Below are 20,628 nucleotides of genomic sequence, written 5' to 3' on the forward strand. Positions count from 1 at the left end.
CGCAACACGTTATTGGGAAACAGGTCAATTAACAGATGAGGTCGTTAGTAACCTGCCAGCTGTCGCTGTGTTACTGTGTGTCTGAACTTCAGCTTTTTTGTTTCACATAAAACAGTTTTTTGGATTTCGGATCTTAGATTACTTGATTGATATATCTCAGATTTGACCAACGCTTGGACTGAGACTGAGGACTTGAAAGACCGAGGACGGTGTTTTGGATGTTTTTTGGTTTTGATTTGATCAATAAAGCATAAAAATAATAAAGGAGTAGGACTAGAAAAGTTCTTTACTTCATCCGACGCCCTTTTCGAACATTGAGAGGTTATTATTTGTGTTGATTACTGAAAGTTTGCTGTTATTTCTGTTTGTTTTGTTTTGTTTTGCTGTCCATATATATTTTATTTTATTGTTTTAACATCTTTGAAATAAAAAATAATCTAATCTAATCTAATCTAGGTACGGAGCGCTACTCCGAACTGTTGACAGATGACTGAATCTCAGGGTTCTGTCTCTCTGTTGAATGACTTGTTTTCTGTAATGAATGACCTTTGTAAACAGCCAGACTATGAATCAAACTCATCAGTATTTCTGTATGTTGCCGTTGATGACTTTAAAAGAAGGTTCACTGTACAAATCCACCAAAATCATACAGAAAAATAAATACACTGATAGTCCTAATATTAATTAAACAGCTAGTGACATTGGCACATTTATAGCCTGACTAATTAGTGTACTTTCATTAGTTATAATTACAGAGTGCAAGGACTGACAGCACATGACATTCATACAACAATTAAAAACTTTAATCAAATGTTTTTATTTGAGAGAAACTGAAACAGTCTCATATTTTGGGATACGACAGGTTGAAAGATGTAACAAGGTTGTTCTACTGGTAAATAAACCGAGCACAGACTCTCTACAGGCGCCAGCAGTGGGCTTAAGTCGTCTCTTGGAAACCAAATATCAATCAATTTTTGTTCCATTATCTTTTCTGTAGGAGTCGTGTTTTGGAAACATAACCCCAGGAAGATCACTGCCCTTAATTGAGAGCTCAAACAGTGAGCTACAGAGGAGGAAGAGGAGGAGGAGGACTGAATAATGAGCATTGCATTTATCCAAAATAAATAAACATCTCAAACTGATATTCTAAATACAGAGATAAACATCCTGCTGTGTTTGAATGAGGAGGTCTCACCGTGTTGGTACATCATGGCCGCAAGGAGTCAACCTATCTGATTAAAAACTGACCCTTTATGCACATTGTAAAAACAGGAAGCACAGGTGGTTTTATGATTGCAGGTGACATGAGAACAAACCAAATGTCCAAACATTGGTATTTTTATTTTCATGTTTTAGCCATTTGTTATTTAATAATTACGTATTGTTGTTGAATGTAACACAGACTTGCTTGATAAAGTCAGTGTATGACAATGATGTCTGCCTCTACTGTTGTTTATTGTTGTTTTGTTACTGTGTTGTAATGCAGGGTAGACGTTCCAAATTAACCCTTTCATGCATGAATTATTAAATCACAGAGTAATATTTTTTTTTATTGTTTATTTTTACTCTTAAACAAGTGAAAAATCATGCCAATAACTTTTTTTTTTTTCAGAGAGAGTCAAAAATGACATTCAGATGGAATTGTAGACAACACTTTGGGGGTTCACCACCTGGTAGTTGGGACATGGTGCTACAACTTAAATGGTTCAAAATGGCTTCCAAATATCTGTCCACTGTAGTGGACACCATGCATGAAAGGGTTAAAGCTGTATTACCTAACAATAATATATCATGGATAAAAATAAAAGCAGACATTGTTCTCTGTTCTATGATATGAATATGAATTGATGAGCTAGCATGCACGAACACAGGTATGTTCATTTCGGTGCTGATATACAATAAAGTAATATCTCAGTTTGCTTCATCGTCATGTGTGAGTGACTCTTAAATGAGCCGTTTTGTTTGGACTTGTGCACTAAACGGTGTCTTGCTATGGGACACTTTCCTCTGTAGAGAAGTAGGATGCGAACCTTTCTAAACCTGATGGTCTCTTTTACTGAGTTGTTGGGTTGTCCTGCACAGGAGGTTATGGAGAACACAGGTCGCCTTCACACATTTCTCCACAAGTTCTGGATGGACCTCAATGGCACCTCTGCACATCCTCCACTGGGAGTAAAGGATCCCAGAGACATTCTCCACAACTAGCTGAGCTCGGGACAGATGGTAATTGAAAATCCGGCACTCTCTTAGAGGGACGCGCCAGGAGAACGGCTTCATGAGGTTTTTTCCGGAGTGCAAAGCCCTCATCAGCAACAAAGACATGTGGGTGGAGTCGTCGGTGGTCAGCTCCTGATGGTGGCAGGTCAGCAGGCAGTTGGAAGGTACCAGATTGAAGCGCTTGACCAAAAGATGAGTTGGCGAGAATCCCACTATCGCTTGTTCTTCCGTAACGACACCAGTCACGCAGAAACAATACTGGGCATCCACAACTGCCAACATCAGGGACGATCTTGGAGACAGTGGAGACCCCGATATGAAAGCTGTTAGCGATGGTCCTGAATGAGTCACCAGTGGTCACGTATCTGTAGCATAGAAAACAATTAATTTAACTGAGTTGTAGATTTTGTAGGTGGTAGTCTACATGAAATCTGTTTACATTATTGTGGTGGATAAAAGAAGAGCTACTTTGACTTTGAAAAGTTCAATACTTATAAATCCATTATTCATAAAATACACCAAGAGTAAAGACAATACAGTTTCTTCTGAACTGGTTATACTGGTTTTAACTTAATGTGTAGTAACTTAGAAGGAATGTACTAACTTGTTATGTGTGGATAAAAAAAATTGACAATGGACCAAATTAACAGTAAATTAGCCATTTTAATGTAACGTTATACACAGGAAACAACGCGCGTTTATCTATACACAATTTCTCATACTGCTGTAATAAACCAGATTAATTCAGCCAACGTTTGACTTGCTAGATACAGTGAATATTTATTGATTTTGACACACCAGTTATGAAACCGCCCCTCATAGACGACATAGAGACAGATGGACAGGCGATCTGCAGCTGAGACGACACGGTTGGTGTCCATCCGAGAAATCCTGGCATTGATCCTAACTAACAGGTCATCGAACTGGACCCTGGTCGGCTTTAAGTAGCGCTGGAAGTGGCAGTGATCCAGACGCAGTTCCTGGAGAAGGAGGTGAGATTCACCAAGCTGTGTGTGATGTTATGAACCCAGACACGGCGGTGTTTGGTTTTCCGACGTTATCTGGGACTTCCGTTACAGGTACAAGGCAGCGGTGGTGGTTATTTCGGTCACGGATTAAGAAGGAAGGAAATGGTGGAAAGAAAAGTTGGTATTTATATGAGGTAAGTCCCTCCTCTCTGCTTTTCCAGAAGAGAAGGGAAACTATTCAAGGGTTGTGTTTGTGGTTTGTGTTTCACGAATAAAGACAAATGATCCCACAGTCAAACTTCCACAAGGGTTTAAACTGGCTCCTAGGTAGAGTTCTACATATATAGACAATATTCACCAACTGTGTCACTTATAGTTTTTGAAGCCACAGAAAATGGTGTTGTCAATGATCCAGTTTATCCAGTGTTTATCCAGTAACGCCGACTAAGCGGCAAAAGTCCTTTTCTCTGAGCTTCAATTTGAAAATGTGGTGAAAGTGCAAACTCAGCAGGTACTAAGCTTTGAATGAGCTGTCACTGCATTGCTGACTAATGAGGCTTTTGTTGTTTTTTAGTGCTTTTTAAACTGGGTGTTTTTGTATGTTGCACTTGTATAACTGATCTGAAATTTGGACGTGTTTGTTCAATCCGGAGACACTCGTAAGCGATACTGAATATTTCCATCCCTCACAGAATCAAACATAAGTTGCTGTTATTAAACAACACACACTTCAACAAATCAACCCCGCCGCTTCCATGTGCGGCCGTTCTGTATTTCTATTAGTGGAAGCTGGCAACCCTGCTAAGGAAAAAAAAAAGGCCATCAGCATTCGTCGTGTGATGGTGGGACCAGGAGAAAACGGAGCTGGTGGGTGATCAGTCTGTTACCAACCCAGCGTCTTCTCACAGCTCCTGGCACCACACTGTGGCAAGTCTGTTTGTTTGTTTCTTATTTTCTGGGGATAAAAATCTGTTTTTGACCTTCTGTCTATCTCACATCTATCTGCCATCCTCACAACTTCTCGCCTAGACTGTGTTAATTAGTTTGCTTACTATCTCTCCGAAGTGAACACAAATCTGCCTTTGCCTTAAATTCACAGTATTTGCATCAGTCATGTACATCATGCATATAATATATTGCTGCATACAAGATATTTGAGCATGCATGACAAACTGACAAACTATGTTTTCTTGCTAGCAAACACCACAAACACTGTATGTGGGCTCCACTAGCTTTGCACGTTCTGATTATTCCAATTTCTTCATAGATGAACAGTAAGTGTTCCCTCATTCCTTCACTGTATGGTCTGCTGTTATGTTCTTCTTCCTCTGTGACTGCTGTTACTGTTGATGAAGTTGAAGTCGCTCTGAATGGACGCAAAGTCGCGTACTGCTCCTGTCGGGGGAGGGTTAGAACCTAAGAGTCTACGGGGAGCAGCATCTCTCGCTGCATTCACTCAGACATTGGAGTTTCGCTCTTGTAAAGTTCTGGCCAGCCACAGCTTTTCATACATATAATTTTTAATTAGAGTGTCCAAAACTGACATAGCAGCTTGGGGTGGCAAGGCATTTTTTTATGGATGGCAGCTGCCACCCCAGTAGATTCTTGGCCAAGTCAACTAGTTTTGCTGGCTGTAGTGGGTTTTTTCATTTTGGCAAGATAATAAAACTCTTCCTTGGTGTAACGACAGTCCCCTGCCTCTAACTGCACCTGAGTCATTAACTACTACTGCTTCACCAAAAAAAAACAGAGTAGGAGACAGGAGCCCTGAAGCTCATAATGGTGAAGAGACATTATTACCTCCTCATTTCTCCTCTGAAAATCTGAGGATGACAGTTTGATTTCACAAGTCGATCGGTGAGATATGTTGACGTACAGAATTGGTGACTGAGAGAAGAAAATGTGACGTGGCTGCAGCTTCAGAGGACGTTTTCATTTTAACAGCTCATACTATTAAGTTGCAGTTGATTTACTGTGTGGAAAGCAAACACCAGAGTCGAGGTTCAGGTGGTTATCAGACAGGCGAAGGCCGGGGCGGGCTGAAGAGTTTCCACCACAGAGATGAAAGGATCCTTTCTTTTTTTTTTTCAAGAGCCATGAAGTTATGTCCTTTTCAAAATGCAGCGAATCAGCTGTACAACAAGCAGGCAGAACTTCGTCATTATTCTCTTTTCACATCACAGAAGTCGGAACTCTTCAGCGCTCAACCAGATAATAAGCAGAACAGGTGCTTCTCCGTCAGACTGAAACTTTTGAGGTTCTCATTGAAAGACCTTGATGATTTATTTTCACCAGCACTCGCCCGCCGTCTCCTCCTGTCAATCAGAAGTAAACAATGGACCATGAAAGGTCTTTTGGAGTCAGAGCTGACTGAAGTCTGGATGAAATCAATATTACCCTCAAAGACAGAAAATTACAGAAAAACTTTTTCTTGTGTACTTAAAATTAGTTTCTTTCATTATCAGCACACTAGTTTTGTGTCATCAGCAGATAAACGACATAAAGGTCGTGATGTGAATCAAAGACTATTTATCAGAATGTAAGTAGATTTTTTTATATGAAAACTCAACATAGGAGTGATTTTATGTTTCTTTTAATGTCTTAAAGTAAAAGTATGTAACTTTTTAATATCCAAAAAGTAAATACAAAACAAAAGTTAGATTTCTAAACAATAAAAATAATGTACCAAACCCACTGTTACTTTCACTTTGGCCACTAAATCCTACTTTTTCCAAAGTGGTACGTTGTATCCGTGTCCACAAGCAACAAGGTGTGAACAAAGGTTCTGTCATAAAAGCAAAAACACCAATTATAGACTTAATAGTAGTTGCTGGTGGTAGTGAGTCTCTAATAGTTTACCAGCCACCATAAAACAAAAAGAACAAGAAGGAAGGTGATTACAACATGTCAGGGAAAAACAGCCACCAGCAACCAGAGCACTGACAAGAAAAAGATTAACATTGACAGGAGGTAATAAGGACTAAGAAGAAAGCAGTTGAAACTATCTTTTTTTCAAATTGTCATGATGTGGTAAAATGTTTTAGATTAATCTTTAATCTATAAAAGTTATTTTATAGTCTTTTATAGAGTTTTGTCAGTCTAAAACCCAAAGACATTTAATTCTATAATTTAATAATATAAAGAGAAAGTCTTGATATTTAAGAAGCCAGAACATGTTTGACATTTTTTCTGAATAAATAACTAAAAAGATGAATTCATTACGGGGGTTGAAAATGAAAAAGACTGCACAGCTGACACCTTTTTCATCCCACTTGCTGTCTGGTATTTAAATCTTTATAATTACATGGTCTGTGGGTTGTGCTGATGACAGAAACTTTCACCTTTATTTCACTTTAGATACCAACTAAACGTTACATCAAAATTTTGGCAGCTGGAATAAAAAAACCTTGTTTTCAGTCTTGGTATTATTGGATCTCAGTGCTGCATTCGACTCCGCTGACCACAGCATATTAGACCAGAAACTGGGTCGGACTGTCGGGCACAGTGCTAACCTGGTTTAAAGGACAAGAACTACTTTGTATCGATCACATCTGAGGGTACAAACATGATGCGGAGTTCCCCAAGGCTCCGTTCTCGAGCCTCTTCTTTTCACTGTCTACATGCCACTGCCTTTTATATCACATTACAATTTGGACTATGTACTAATATCACATATATATATATATATATATACATATTTTACTCCTTTTAAATCTTATTATCTCTTTTTTATTATCTTGATTCTTAGTGCATTTTACGTTTTATGTAAAGAAGTTTGAATTGCCTTCTTGAGAGGTGTTGTACAAATAAACTTGCTTTTATGTAGTAAAATCTAATGTTAACTTTGTCCAGTAAACAACTTAAAAACTATATTATCAGTCATTTTATGTTACTGTTACTGTCAAAACTTAGTTTCACAGTAAAGGCCTACTACTGCTTCCACATTAAAAGGTATTTATTGTGAAGCACATGCAGGAAGCTTGTCTTTTAGATAGTATGATATCTCAAACTCTCAGTGCACTTGAGCAAGGCATCTCCTCCTGCAGTGGAACTGCTCCGTCTGATGAAATGCTTTAATTTTCATTTTCTTCTCCTAAACCTCTCGAGTGATCCAACAAACTCCTTAAACATGACAAACTCTGTAAATCTCTAGTTTCAGCCTGATGAATGTTACCTGCTCATGAGGACGTGAATGTTCCTGAAGTTTAATCATTACGATTATTGACACCTCTGAAAATGTCCATATAAGGCGACGTGTTCTGCTCCATTGGTGGGCAAGTTTCATTCTCAAAAATGTTCCCAAAAAGTTAAAAGAAGAATTTCAAGTCCTGCTTCCAGTTAGAAATCAGCAGACATAAGTTTACAACAACTACTGAAACGTAGAAGCTGCTGCGCTGAAATATGACAATGATAATAATCACATCTAAAAAAAAAACCTTTCAGTAAACTGGCAGCCATGATGATGATGATATGTTCAGTGCTGCCAAATCTCACGCAATTGACACATTTCACACGCTCTCATGCCACACAATGACAAACAAATTCATAACTCATAACATGACGGCACTAGAAGAGGACTGACAGCGCACAGACAGACAAGACAGAGCAGCACAGCGCAACAGCAGCAGCAGCGAGTTATTCAGACCGTCAGGGGGGAAAAGCCAGAAATATACACAAATCTATTATATAGTTATGTATTCCTATGCATGCTGCTCAGAGTAATCTCAGTCAGCAGCTCTTCTGGCAGCAGCACATCGTCTCTCCTGCTGACTGAGAGCAGCACAGGAACAAATCTCACGCCAAGCTGAAGTCAAAACTTGGCAGCACTGATCAGTTGAACATAATATTCACTTTGCATCAAGTTTGTTTTGGGTTTTTGTATGATTTCTGTATCATATTTAAATTCAGGTTAAAACATTATCATTTCAGGTCAAACAATTAATCAATCTACAGCAAATTTACTGTTTTGATAATTGAATTTTGGTTATTGTTTAAGGGAAAATGCTAAATATTTGCTGGTTGCAGCTTCTTGAATGTGAGGATTTGAAGCATTTATGTGTCATAAATGATAGTAAACTTATTATCTGTGGATTTTGGACTGTCAAAACAAGACATTTGAGGACATCACCTTTGACTCAGAAAAGTACAAGAAAATAGTTGAATGTCATAAATACACACACAACTTTACACACATCTATTTCCTGTCTGTCCATACTGGGAGAGAGATCCCTCCTCTGTCGCTCTTCCTGAGGTTTCTTCCATTTTTAATGAATCAAGGATCTGAGGACAGGATGTTGTATTGCTGTACCGACTGTAAAGCCCCCTGAGGCAAGTTTAAGATTTGTGATATCAGGCTACACAGATAAATTTTACTTGACTTATGAAGGAAACTGTTTTCGAGGCCCATTGTTTGTGTCACCCAGCTCTGTGTAAATAAAGGTTGATTGAAGCCTCTGAGGACATCATGGTAATCATCACATCACTCACAATAAGGCCCTCCATTCATCACAGAGCTTTGTCATGCCACCAGTCGTGTGTGTGTGTGTGTGATCACCTCGTCGCCACATGACGCTCATCGGCCGGCCTTGTTAGACATCGACCTTCACGGGTCCTTGGCGCAGAAACGTCCCCATGACAACCTTTTTAAATCAGGCTCTCGTCTCACGGTCAATAAGTCGTATTATCTCCTCCGCTGAGAATACAGGCTCTTTATCCGCATCGTCGATAACCCACAAGTCACAGCTTCTCGCCGTCTTTAACCGTCACTCGGAGTGATGCGCCATTACAACCGGCCGTCATCATCGCCATCATCATCACCGCCATCATCATCACCATCATCATTCCACCGGCTGTGATAAAAATGCGTAATAAACGGTGTCAAATTAAAGCCTCTCGCTCGCCTTCATCATCAGCCCGCAGCAGTAAAACACGTTATGTTTAGAGATCTGTGATGTACTTTAGTGGATGTACCAGAGTTAGAATAACAATGAGAGTCGCATTAACGTGGAATCAGGCGACAGACTCCATCATGTCTGATGTTAATAGCCGGCAGATACCGAAGGTGTATTTTGTGCTCGGCTGCTGATTTCCCTCGAGGAGCCTGAAATAATTCAGCTAATCCAGCAGCCTCCTCCATCACCCAGCGCCTGTACGTCTCTGCGCTTATGTGTATGTATTTGTGTGAGAGCGCCTGTGGGTGAAGTACTTACACATATCCATCTGCAGCCTGTGTGTGGGGGTTTTTTTGTGTGTTGAAATGTGCGGTGTAGTTACACACCGTGACTCCAGGGACGTATTTGAAGTGTTGGTGCTGTCAGAGGTGTTTTATTCTGACGTGACTGTGCGGGAGAACTCGGGGGAGCTCCTCTCACATCTTTGTTTTAAAGTATTTTGTCTTCTGCATTTAATTCTAAGATTGTTGCTGCTTTTTCTCTCTCTCTGACAGATTTAAAACTGATCGTGTGGAAGTGGAAGACACTGCAGATGAGTGAGTATTGATGAGCATCTCTCAGACCATCTGGCTCACAAGGTGTCGACACGCTTCACTGTGTTTGTATGCAAACTGCTGTCTCTCTCTCTTTTTTTTTTTTATTGATGTTTTGCTGTTCTGTTGGGATAAAATATGATATTTGTTGTTGTTTGGCTACATTATTTTCTCCGCAGCCCAGTGGGGAAATTACCAGTCATCCACACATCTGGCAAAATATATTTGCTATTATTTCAGCAAGTGACAAAAGCTATAAAGGGACGTTTCCTGTCATTTGCATCACTTTAAACTACTTTAATGTTTTTCAGTGAATAACCAGCCATATCCTGTTTAAAAGTGAAACTGTTAGAATATAAAATCTGTTGAGAGCTGCATGTATGTTGCAAAACCTGCAACGTTTCAGTCAGCAGATGTATTTATTCAACAGAAGCTGCTCCTCGTTTGTTTACCTGCTGACATCCTTGGATTTTGCTGAAGTTTGAAATCCGTACTGTGATAAATTGTGCAGGTTTCAAAGTTTAACATATGATACAAATCAAACGCAGCCCACCACCTACGAGAACGCAAACTGACAGTAAAATCTTTCTTCGGTGGATTAAATCAATGAGTCACTGTCACCCTAGCTGTCGTCTTTTCAAAAGTAAAAAAAAAGGAAAGTTTGTGTATTTATCACAGTTCATACACGTTTCTGTAAGAGGGAACCTAAATACATACAAGCTGTACTTTTTAAAACTAAATTAAGCCCAGTTTTATAATACATTTCTTTTCATTTCCATGAATCATTCCTCCTGTTCATACTGGATATTAAAAGATCCTTCAAATGTGTTTTCAATGGAAGTGATGGAGGATAAAATCCACAGTGTGTCCACACAGTCATTTAAAAGTCTGTGTGAAGCTTCTATTCAACTTCAGCAGTCTGAGTTAGTCATATCAAGTGGATATCTGACACATTTACAGTCTTTTTAGCATCAAATTCCCTCTTTGTGTTTCCTCGGACAGTGTTTCCCTGTTGAGCTGCAGGTGGAAGTATAGTAACAAAAAGAGGAACTTTGGCTCTAAAAAGACTGTAACGTTGAAAGATATCTACTTGATTTGACTCATTTGGACGCTGAAGCTTCATATTAGCTTCAGATAAACTTTAAATACATTTTGTCCTCCATCACTTCCATTGTAAGGTCATTATGAAGGGATCTTCTAATGGTCAGTATGAACAGGAGGAATGATTACAGCAAGAAAAACAGCTTTAATGTTGATTTGGGCTCCTGACTGTTGGTTTAAATCGTCCTTTAAGCTTCTCAGTCGGCTGTAATCGATGATGCACCTCGAGGGATCAGCAGGTGATCAGATAAGATTTAAGCCAACATCCAGGGCTTCAGGCGGCGATCATGTGCAGACAGGTTGATATGAGGAGAGTTTAGGCAAAGCATGAACACACAAGATTTGTTATTTTATTGAGGGGGAAAAACATCTCATATATTGAACAGGGTTTACTTCGCTGCAGGAAGCTGAACTGAAGCTTCAGAAAGAGTCTGTTAAGCCAGCTGAGGACGGCAGAGAGAGAGAGAGAGAGAGAGCCTGAAGCTCGCGGCGGGTTGGACACGAAGAGCGGCGTGAATGTGAAACACATTAACAGCTGCATTAATGATGAGCTCAGAGATGCAGCAGGCGCACGTTCCTACAGGCGCTGCAGCCTTTGATGGCAGCGTTTAAAAGCAAACTCCAGCCGCGGATCCTCACTGCTGCTGCTGCTGCTGACGATGAGGTGATGTAATGTAGTTTTATATGAAGAGTGTGACTCCTCTTCTGCTCCTGCATCACTCACTGACTTCCTGCATGTTAAGGACACTCTCATCCATCTTCATCAATCCTTTTAGTACAGTATAATGTTATTTTTGCCAAGTTATCATGAAATAATCTTTTTAATTGTGGAGAAAAGTGACTCAATATACGTACACAGGTAGTTGCTTTTAATATGGGCAACACATCAGCTGCATTTATAGACAGTTGTCTTAGGAGAGAGAAGGTGAGAGTGACGGGAGGGAGTCAGCCTGTGATCACACACGCAGCAAATTCACATTATAGTTCTTATTTACATATTTCTCACTTTCTTGTGTCAGACGCTGAACGTAGTGCCAAAATAGTGCGCTGCAGGTAAAAAAATCATTATTTTATTCTGACATCAGCTGAGCTGTGAGATCAGCTGTGTTGACATTTAAAATGAGTGATCACACAGGAAGTTATCAAAATGAGCTGCAAAACAACTCTGAACTATATTAGAAATGTGTCAACTTCTGTGTGACTGCTGGAGAATGTAACGCACCAGGATGTCGTGTACGTTAAGGAAACGTTGCATCCTGCAGTTGTCGGATGATTCACGGCCGTGTGGGAGCGTCCCCTCTCTCGTTTACTCTGTGTTTACATCGAGGACCCTGCACACACCGGATGAGGACCTATTCTACATAATTACTGTCATGCCAGTGAAGCACATTTGAATTTGAAGTTGAGAGGAGGAGGAGGAGGAGGAGGAGGAGGAGGAGGAGGGAAGCAGAAGACGGTTATTGGGCCTCTAATTTTCTGCTCTCTAACTGGCATTGATGGGAGCCCTCAGGACATCACAGATACATCCCATTAAGGAGATGAATGACTGTCTGGGATCCATCACATGACCACCTGTGAGGATGAAGGAGCCGTCTTCCTCCTCCTCCTCACAACAAACAAACGCATTTTAGCTCCTCTCAGTGCTTTCAGTCGCAGAAAGCATCAAAGGCCGAATCTAAACGCTCAGCCTCCGGACAGCCGTACGTACGGTGATGTGTTCAGCCGTCAACACATCAAGTCGGCGAGGGCGCAGAGGATAAAATACGCCGTGAGACGGAGCTTAAGTGTTTCCATGGAGATGAACTGAAACTACTGATCCTGTAACTCGTTTCAAAGGGTTTTTTCTGAACGGTTCTTAATGGTTTTGATAAGTGCGGATCTGTCGCTTTACACCACAGCTGCAGCACATCTGGTCAGAAAGCTCAGTGAGATTTTCCCTCTACAGGAAGTGATAAACACTGCGAACATCACACTCACATTAAACCCTCAACAGAAACCTTCGCCTGTATAGTGTCACATCCTGCCTGGACTTTATTTTATTCTCTTGAGTTTTCAGTGTTGCATTTATGTTTCCTGGTTTTTGTTTTTTTCTGTGTTTCCCTTATGTGCACCCTGGTTAGCCCAGCCCTGCTCCCAGTGTCTTCCCCAGTTTATCTGCTCCCAGTCTGCCTGTGTGTTGTGTCACCTGTTGTCTGTTTACTTTAGTTCCTGTTTTATTTTGAAATATTTTCTCCTTGTGTCTGGTTCACCTTTACTTCCTGTGTTTGATTACCTCGTGTGTTTCACCTGTGTCTCGTTTGCAATCACACCCTGTGTATTTATAGTCCAGTCTTCAGTTCAGTCCTTGTCGAGTCGTCTGTGTTTATTCTGCGTTTATTTTAGTTTTCTATATTTTTCTTACTGTCAACAAATCTCATGTGCAGAACCGAACCAACAATGAACTGATCTAACAAGTATCATGTGTGTCTGAGAAAGAAAAACATCAAAAATCACCATGAATTGTCATTTTAAGCCTCTGAATGTCCTGCATGCTTTATCAGGCAAGTCTGCAAAGTCTGAACATTTAGATTCAGACAGAGTCTCTGAAATCTGAATCTGTAAAGTCATTACAGTTGTTAAGCGAGTGTAATGAAGTAGAAGTAAAAAGTTGCATAAAACGTTCCAACAGGCGAGTGAAGTATCTCAAAACGACAACGAGTTGTGGTGAAATCATCCTGCAACCTGCAGCATTTGGAGAAATTAAAAACACTTACAGAAGCTGTAAAGAGTTTTAATGTGAAACTTTTAATGTTGTATAATATAATATGATTATTTTATGCTCCTAGTGATTTAATGCAGAACTTGGCAAATTGTTGCTTGAAGCTTTTCAATCTATAAGAAATGCATCCAGTGTGTTGTCTGTTTTATATATATATATATGTGTGTGTGTGTGTGTGTGTGTGTGTGTGAAGGTTAATAGGGCCGTGTGTGTGTGGGGGCAAAAGGAGAACGAGTTTTGGATGAGTCCCATTTGTAGCGCATCATTACTCTCCGGCTCCTGGCTCGTCCTCAGACAGGCTGATCTATAAATACAACTGGTCCAGACTCTCTGCACGGATGATGTCACGCTGCACGAAGCCGCTCGTAGAGAGAGGACACGACTTAACGGCCCTCAACAAACAAACAAACTAACTAACAAATAAACACACAGCTGATAAATGAACAAACAAACATCACTGAGAAATAAACCTCAAAGAAACGAGGCTTCATAAACTCGACGCCCTGCCAGTCATTCAGAAAGCAGTTTATGTTTGTAGCTGATATTGAGGTACTTGTACTTTACTTGAGTATTTCCATGTGATGCTACTTTCTACATTTCAGAGGGAAATATTGTACTTTCTACTCCACTACATTTATTTGACAGCTTTAGTTACTTTTCAGATGAAGATTTGACACAATGGATAATATAACAAGCTTTTAAAATACAACACATTGTTAAAGATGAAACCAGTGGTTTCCAACCTTTTTGTCTTTTGACGTCTTACAAAAAGCAGTGTGTAGTCGGGGTCACATTTCACATGTCTATGAGTTGTTAACAGCTCCACCAAATAGTGATTTTTCCCTCTAAACTTCTCACATGCTTTCATTTCAATAAATGTTCAAATGATCCAATATTTCAGCAAAAATCAAAGATTAGAGAAAAAGTCCAAAAACTGAAAACAGATTTGTGTATCAGAACTTTGTTTTTTCTTCTTTCCTCTCCCATTAATCATCTCACCACCCCTCAGATTTATCTGCTGACCCTTTGGAGGGCCCCGACCCCTAGGTTGGGAACCAGTGGACTAAACTAGCTAACTGTATATAAAGTAGTGTAAACTAGCTCCACCTCCAGCAGCTACAACAGTAACATGCTGCTCTAACACTGATGCTTCACTATTAATAATCTAATGATGTCATATATAATAATATATCAGTCAGAGGGACCAAACCACTACTTTTACTGCAATACTTTAACTACATCAAGCTCATAATACTTATGTACTTTTACTGCAATACTTTAACTACATCAAGCTCATAATACTTATGTACTTTTACTGCAATACTTTAACTACATCAAGCTCATAATACTTATGTACTTTTACTGCAATACTTTAACTACATCAAGCATAATATTTATGTACTTTTACTACAGTAGGATTTTTCATGGCACTAATAGGTCTTTGATGGATTGATGATTAGCTTGTTACAACATATAAATCACAATAAAATGTTCAAATGATCCGATATTTCATTCAAAAGCATCCGTGATGAGTTTTCACATTCAAAAATCAAAACCTTTTATGTGCCTCACTTATGGGAGGTTAAATGTTAAGTGAAAATCAATCCCTCTACTTATTTCTCCTTCTCTTATCTTTCTCAGTCTTCTTATGGATCTCGACCGCCTGTGGGAACAAATCAGCTCCGTATCCATTCAGCTGTTTCTCTGGTTTGCAAAGCGTTTTTTTTTTTTTTCCACACACCATCATTTCTCCCTCACTCCCTTCAATTTTCTGCTTCCTCGGTGGATTGAACGTTCAGCTGAGTGAGTGACTGAGGCAGCTCCAGAACAAATGAGGCAGCAGGAGAGAGAGAGAGAGCGAGGGGGGGAAAAAAAAAAAAGGAGTATGGGGGCCAAGTTGTTCTTTGATCAGACCTGGTGCTGAGTATTATACATGAGCATTGATTGAAGAGGTATGAGACACGGGGGATACCATAAACACTTACAAAAAAATTCGAGGCGGAGTTGCCTTGTTCACCCTCCAATCTGGATAACAAGACTTCCATCAGGCCTCGAGCAGCTTGTTTACCTTCCACTTACTGCTGCTCCTCAGATTGCCAGATCAATAGCTGTGTGCCAGCGCAGCAGGGCGCTACTACAGCAAACACACACACACAATTATGTTTCCATCACTTCAGAGGACGTTACATAGACTTGTCCCCACAAGAGATGCAAGTCCCCGACACACACACACACACACACACACACACACACACACACACACACACACACACACACACACACACACACACGCTGATGCGGATAAATATTCATCTTAAAATAAAAAAAGACATCTGAATGCTTCTGCTGCTTACTGATGAGGCAAAAAAAGGGGAAAAAACAATTATGTTTAGTTCTCAAAATGTATAATTTTGATCTTTATTAGGCTGACAGGCTGTCACATATAAAAAAAACACAACATGATGACAAACATGTCAAATACGTCTCAGCTCTGTTTGTCTTAAAAATCTATTTTTACGAGGCTCTAATCCTGTGAGTAGACGACGCTAACTTGGAGTTAACAGAGTTTTCTGTTGGTCTGATAATAATGTCAAAATACATCATTATTCACTGGAGTGATGATTTTATTAACATTATCAGATTCAACACAACAAACCTGATTCTGAGCAGTAAAATGTTTGAGCTTCTCGTCCACAGTCCAGACGTAAAGGAGCTTATTCTGTTATCTAATAGATGAGCCTCTGCTGTGTGTGTGAGTGCATGTATTGATTACTATGAATGCATTGCTGCACTTGTTTAGATACTAGAAGATTGATTATCTCTATATTATGTTTACTGTTATTCTGGTACGTTGGTGGGATAAGTGGGAGAGTCTGCAGTCCTTACACAGGCTGACTGTATGTGATGTACTGCCTTAAAACCCTTAAAACAACATCTCCTCCTCCTCACTCAGACCACATTCGGAAGTGGTCTGGGCCGCATGTGACCACATTCATTTAGCAGAGTAAACACAATGCATCCTGGGCCACATCAAAGCTGTTCAACTTGTCTGATAACAGGATAAAGAAATGCATTGTTTTGTTTTTCCATTTCTGTCTGTCTAAAAAAAAATATCTCAGAAGCTAAACGTTGCTGGACAGTTTCCTCCCACACGTCTAGTTGATGACTACAGTTTTTAGTTTTGCTGCGCTGCTCGACATGATGAGCTCAGGATTTATCAGGAGGACGTCTGCTTTACTCCAAACAATATGAACCTGGACTAACTGACCTTTTGGATGTGTAGAAGAACACAGAAAATTAGTTAAAACATTAGATCCTGACCGCTGCTGTCGGCGTGTCGGAGATTTAAATAATCAATGATGTTACGCTGCTCATACGTACATACGCACAACTTCTCTCAATGGAGACACGCAGCTGTGGGGAGATCGCTGCATGGGAGACGCTACAGGAAGTCAATAGGATGGGCGACAAATTTGGTCTTTGCAAATGGACATGACGTACGTGTTTATTTGCATATAGAGGAGGGAAGTGAGATCCGATCAGAAATGGTCACTCAGGTTTATACCAGGTGTGAACAAGGCCCACATCACACTTGTGTAGGTTGCACACTGGACCACGATTGGCTCCAAACTGGTTTTGATGTCATAAATCCTGCAGGTACATCTAGGTGTTAAAGGACGAGTTCACACTTTTTTATAACAGTCAGGAGCCCAAATGAACATGAAAGCTGTTTTTCTTGCTGTAATCATTCCTCCTGTTCATACTGACCATTAGAAGATCCCTTCATAATGACCTTACAATGGAAGTGATGGAGGACAAAATCCACAGTCCTCCTTCTGTGCAAAAAATGTATTTAAAAGTTTATCTGAAGCTAATATGAAGCTTCAGCGTCCAAATGAGTCAAATCAAGTAGATATCTTTCAACGTTACAGTCTTTTTAGTGCCAAAGTTCCTCTTTTTGTTACTATACTTCCACCTGCAGCTCAACAGGGAAACACTGTCCGAGGAAACACAAAGAGGGAATTTGATGCTAAAAAGACTGTAAATGTGTCAGATATCCACTTGATATGACTAACTCAGACTGCTGAAGCTGAATAGAAGCTTCACATCAACTTTTAAATGACTGTGTGGACACACTGTGGATTTTGGCCTCCATCACTTCCATTGAAAGCACATTTGAAGGATCTTTTAATATCCAATATGAACAGGAGGAATGATTACAGCGAGGAAAACCTCTTTCACTGTTACTATGGACACCTGACTGTTGTTAATTCTCCTTTTTTTTCATAAAGGAGTGTGTGTTTCCTCCAAACTCTGAATAACATTTCACAACAACAGTTTATTGAGTTCAGCTGTGGAGCTGCAATAAATCCGTTTTTAATTTAGTTTCATTTAAAAAAGCTTAAATGCAGAGAACAACAAACTAATGAAGAGCTGTAGGAAGTCTGATACCCCTCACACTGTTTATATATACGTGTGTGTGTGTTGGGGGAGTACTGAAGCTCTGCTGGTACTAACGGGGCAGAAGTGCTTATAGGAGGTTTTTCTGCAGACTGCTGACAGAGGGCTGCTATCATCAAAATCAGGCCATAACATTCAGGAAATCACAACAAGATAAACCTGAGACAGCGCACAAAGACACACACACACACACACACACACACACAAACACACACAAACACACACACTCACACACACCCACACACAAAGACACACACATACACATTGAATCCCATCCCACTTTCCTGTGCATGTCAGCAGGTGACAGAGTGAGGAGATGGGGGTCACAGTGGGCTCATCAACCTGACAATTTTCTCCAGGTAAGCAGTTTTACACACAGAAACACACACACACACACACACACACAAACACAAACATAACAGAGCGCAGAGATGAGAGGAGCTGTATCTGTGTTATTCCTGTAGGACAGATTTTTCCCCCAATAATCAATTTTCCAGTGTATCTGAGTCTCACTGAAGACAAATGTACTGAAAAGTTACAGTAGCTCAAAGTGACGTCTAAGACAAACTTGTAAAATATCACATTTTATCAAGAAAACATTCTCCTTTATAACAAAAAACTATCTGGATATAACCAGAAAACATCTTTGTTTTAATGAGAATGCTTTTCTCATGATGAAGTTTTCCTATAATTGTATTTGCTTTTATTGTCTGCGTGTTCCAGGCTGCTTAGTAAGAGCAGAATTTCATTAAATATTCAGTCCAACAAAAGAAAAGAAAGATCAATTCATTCAAACATTTCTCCTTTTGAATAAGCATCTCACTGTAACAAGTTGTTTTATTAGAAAAAGAATCTTGTTATAATGATTAAACTCTCATAACGAGAAACACCTTTTTATTGTAACGTGATATTTTCTCCTTATAAGGAGAGAAAACTGAGCAAACACTGTTTTTGTCATGATGGCAGAATAATGCTGCTGTAGTTTATGATGATGTAACAAGCACATGTTTGTTACCAGATGAAACACAACCAATAAAAATCAAATGTCAGATCAATTTTCTGTTGATTGATTTATCCAGTAAACTGAAAAGACTCAAACAGGTTAAAATAAATAATCTACAACATTTCACGTCTAAATGTTTTTTGCTCTGTGTTGCTCTCTGATTGATCAGTGATCCCAGCTTGATGAAATCTGCACCTCCGGCTGTCTGGTGGCTCTTGTTTTTCTTTCTTGGGAAGAAGTTAAAAGGAAAAAGAAGCAGTTTCATCACTCGGAGGAAGACGAGCTGCTGGAGAGTCGAGCCAAACCTGGAACGAAACATCACTGCTGAAAAACTCTCTGAGATGAGAAGCGATGATGAGGAGCTGCCAACATCTGGCTGGGTTTTGTGCCGTGCCAATGGATCAATATCAGTCACAATAAACAAAAACAGTATTGGAAACAAGGCAGTGATGTAACTAATTAATAGGTCAAATAATAAAGTAACAATAACTATACTGCTGACCTGTTCTGGAGCTCCCTGATGTGCTGCCAGCATTTATTATTATTGTTGCATTTGCATTTTTTATTTTACTTGTAGGAGGATGAAAAAAAACAGCAAAGTAATGCGAAACCACTACCAGCTGTGGGCCTGACTCAGTGTAGAAACTGTTTTCCAGCAGGTTTCCTTCATATATATATATGTGTATGTATATTTATATATGTGTGTATGTATGTATGTATGTATGTGTATATATATATGTGTGTGTGTGTGTGTGTGTGTATGTATATATGTATGTATGTATATGGGCTAAAACAGAATAAAGCATTTAGCACAAATAACAACAGTAAACAAATGTTACATGTTTACAGACAAGTTAGACAGAATTCAGAGGGAACTGTAAGGTTGATTATTGAGTTAAAGTTTTGATTCATAAGGAGGAAATATTTGTGTAAATATTTAAATTGTGAATAGGAGGGAGAATTTCTAATGTGATGTGGGATTTTGTTCCAAATTTTAGTGTATGTGCAGAAAAATAATCTTAAACCATAACTGTTATTAAAAGCAGATATAGATTTCAGCTCATTTGTAATAATTCTGGTTATTCTTTCAAGTCTTATGAAGCTATATCTTGGCAACATAGAACAAAGTGGAGAAGGGAGGGGGTGATAAATTGGTAGTACAAATGTATACCGTTAAGTACTGTATAATTATGATAATTTAATGATTTAGATTGTAAAAATACTACACAATGATGTGTCCAAGGACAAAGTTTATGAATGAATTTTATAAGCTGGCTATTGGTTCAATAAGTTTTGAGGTAATAAGAGACCAAACTGGGAGACAATATTTTTGAAAGTATGACGGCATTAAGTTATGTATTAGAAACAGAAAGTGTAAGATGTGGCCTGATCTGGTTGTAAACATACATTTTCTTTTTCAACTCTTTTATTAGTTTCTGGATATGATCGTCAGATGTTAGGTAGGTGTCGAGATAAACACCAAGGTATTTAAAATTCTGCATTATAGTAAAGCTCTGGTTGGCCAGAACTATGGGATGAGACATAGACAAACGTCTCCTAGAGGAATGGAAATACATACATTCTGTTTTTTATGTTCCTGGGATCAGTTATATTTAAGGAATTAAAATCAGAAATT

The 20,628-nt window shown here is 39.4% G+C and overlaps 1 long non-coding RNA gene across 2 annotated transcripts; it reads left to right on the forward strand.

Moving 5' to 3' along the window:
• Positions 1 to 1,618: 1,618 nt before the first annotated feature.
• Positions 1,619 to 20,050, forward strand: LOC137184048 (uncharacterized). Of its 2 annotated transcripts, XR_010928617.1 has the most exons (4): positions 1,619 to 3,209; positions 9,631 to 9,672; positions 18,287 to 18,348; positions 19,162 to 20,050. It is a non-coding gene; the product is annotated as an uncharacterized lncRNA (long non-coding RNA). The 2 variants fall into 2 exon arrangements; XR_010928613.1 differs by lacking the exons at positions 1,619 to 3,209; positions 9,631 to 9,672 and having other exon boundaries at positions 17,192 to 18,348.
• The last annotated feature ends 578 nt before the right edge of the window (positions 20,051 to 20,628 follow it).

Source organism: Thunnus thynnus, chromosome 1, assembly GCF_963924715.1.
Source record: "Thunnus thynnus chromosome 1, fThuThy2.1, whole genome shotgun sequence".
NCBI classification, from domain to species: domain Eukaryota; kingdom Metazoa; phylum Chordata; class Actinopteri; order Scombriformes; family Scombridae; genus Thunnus; species Thunnus thynnus.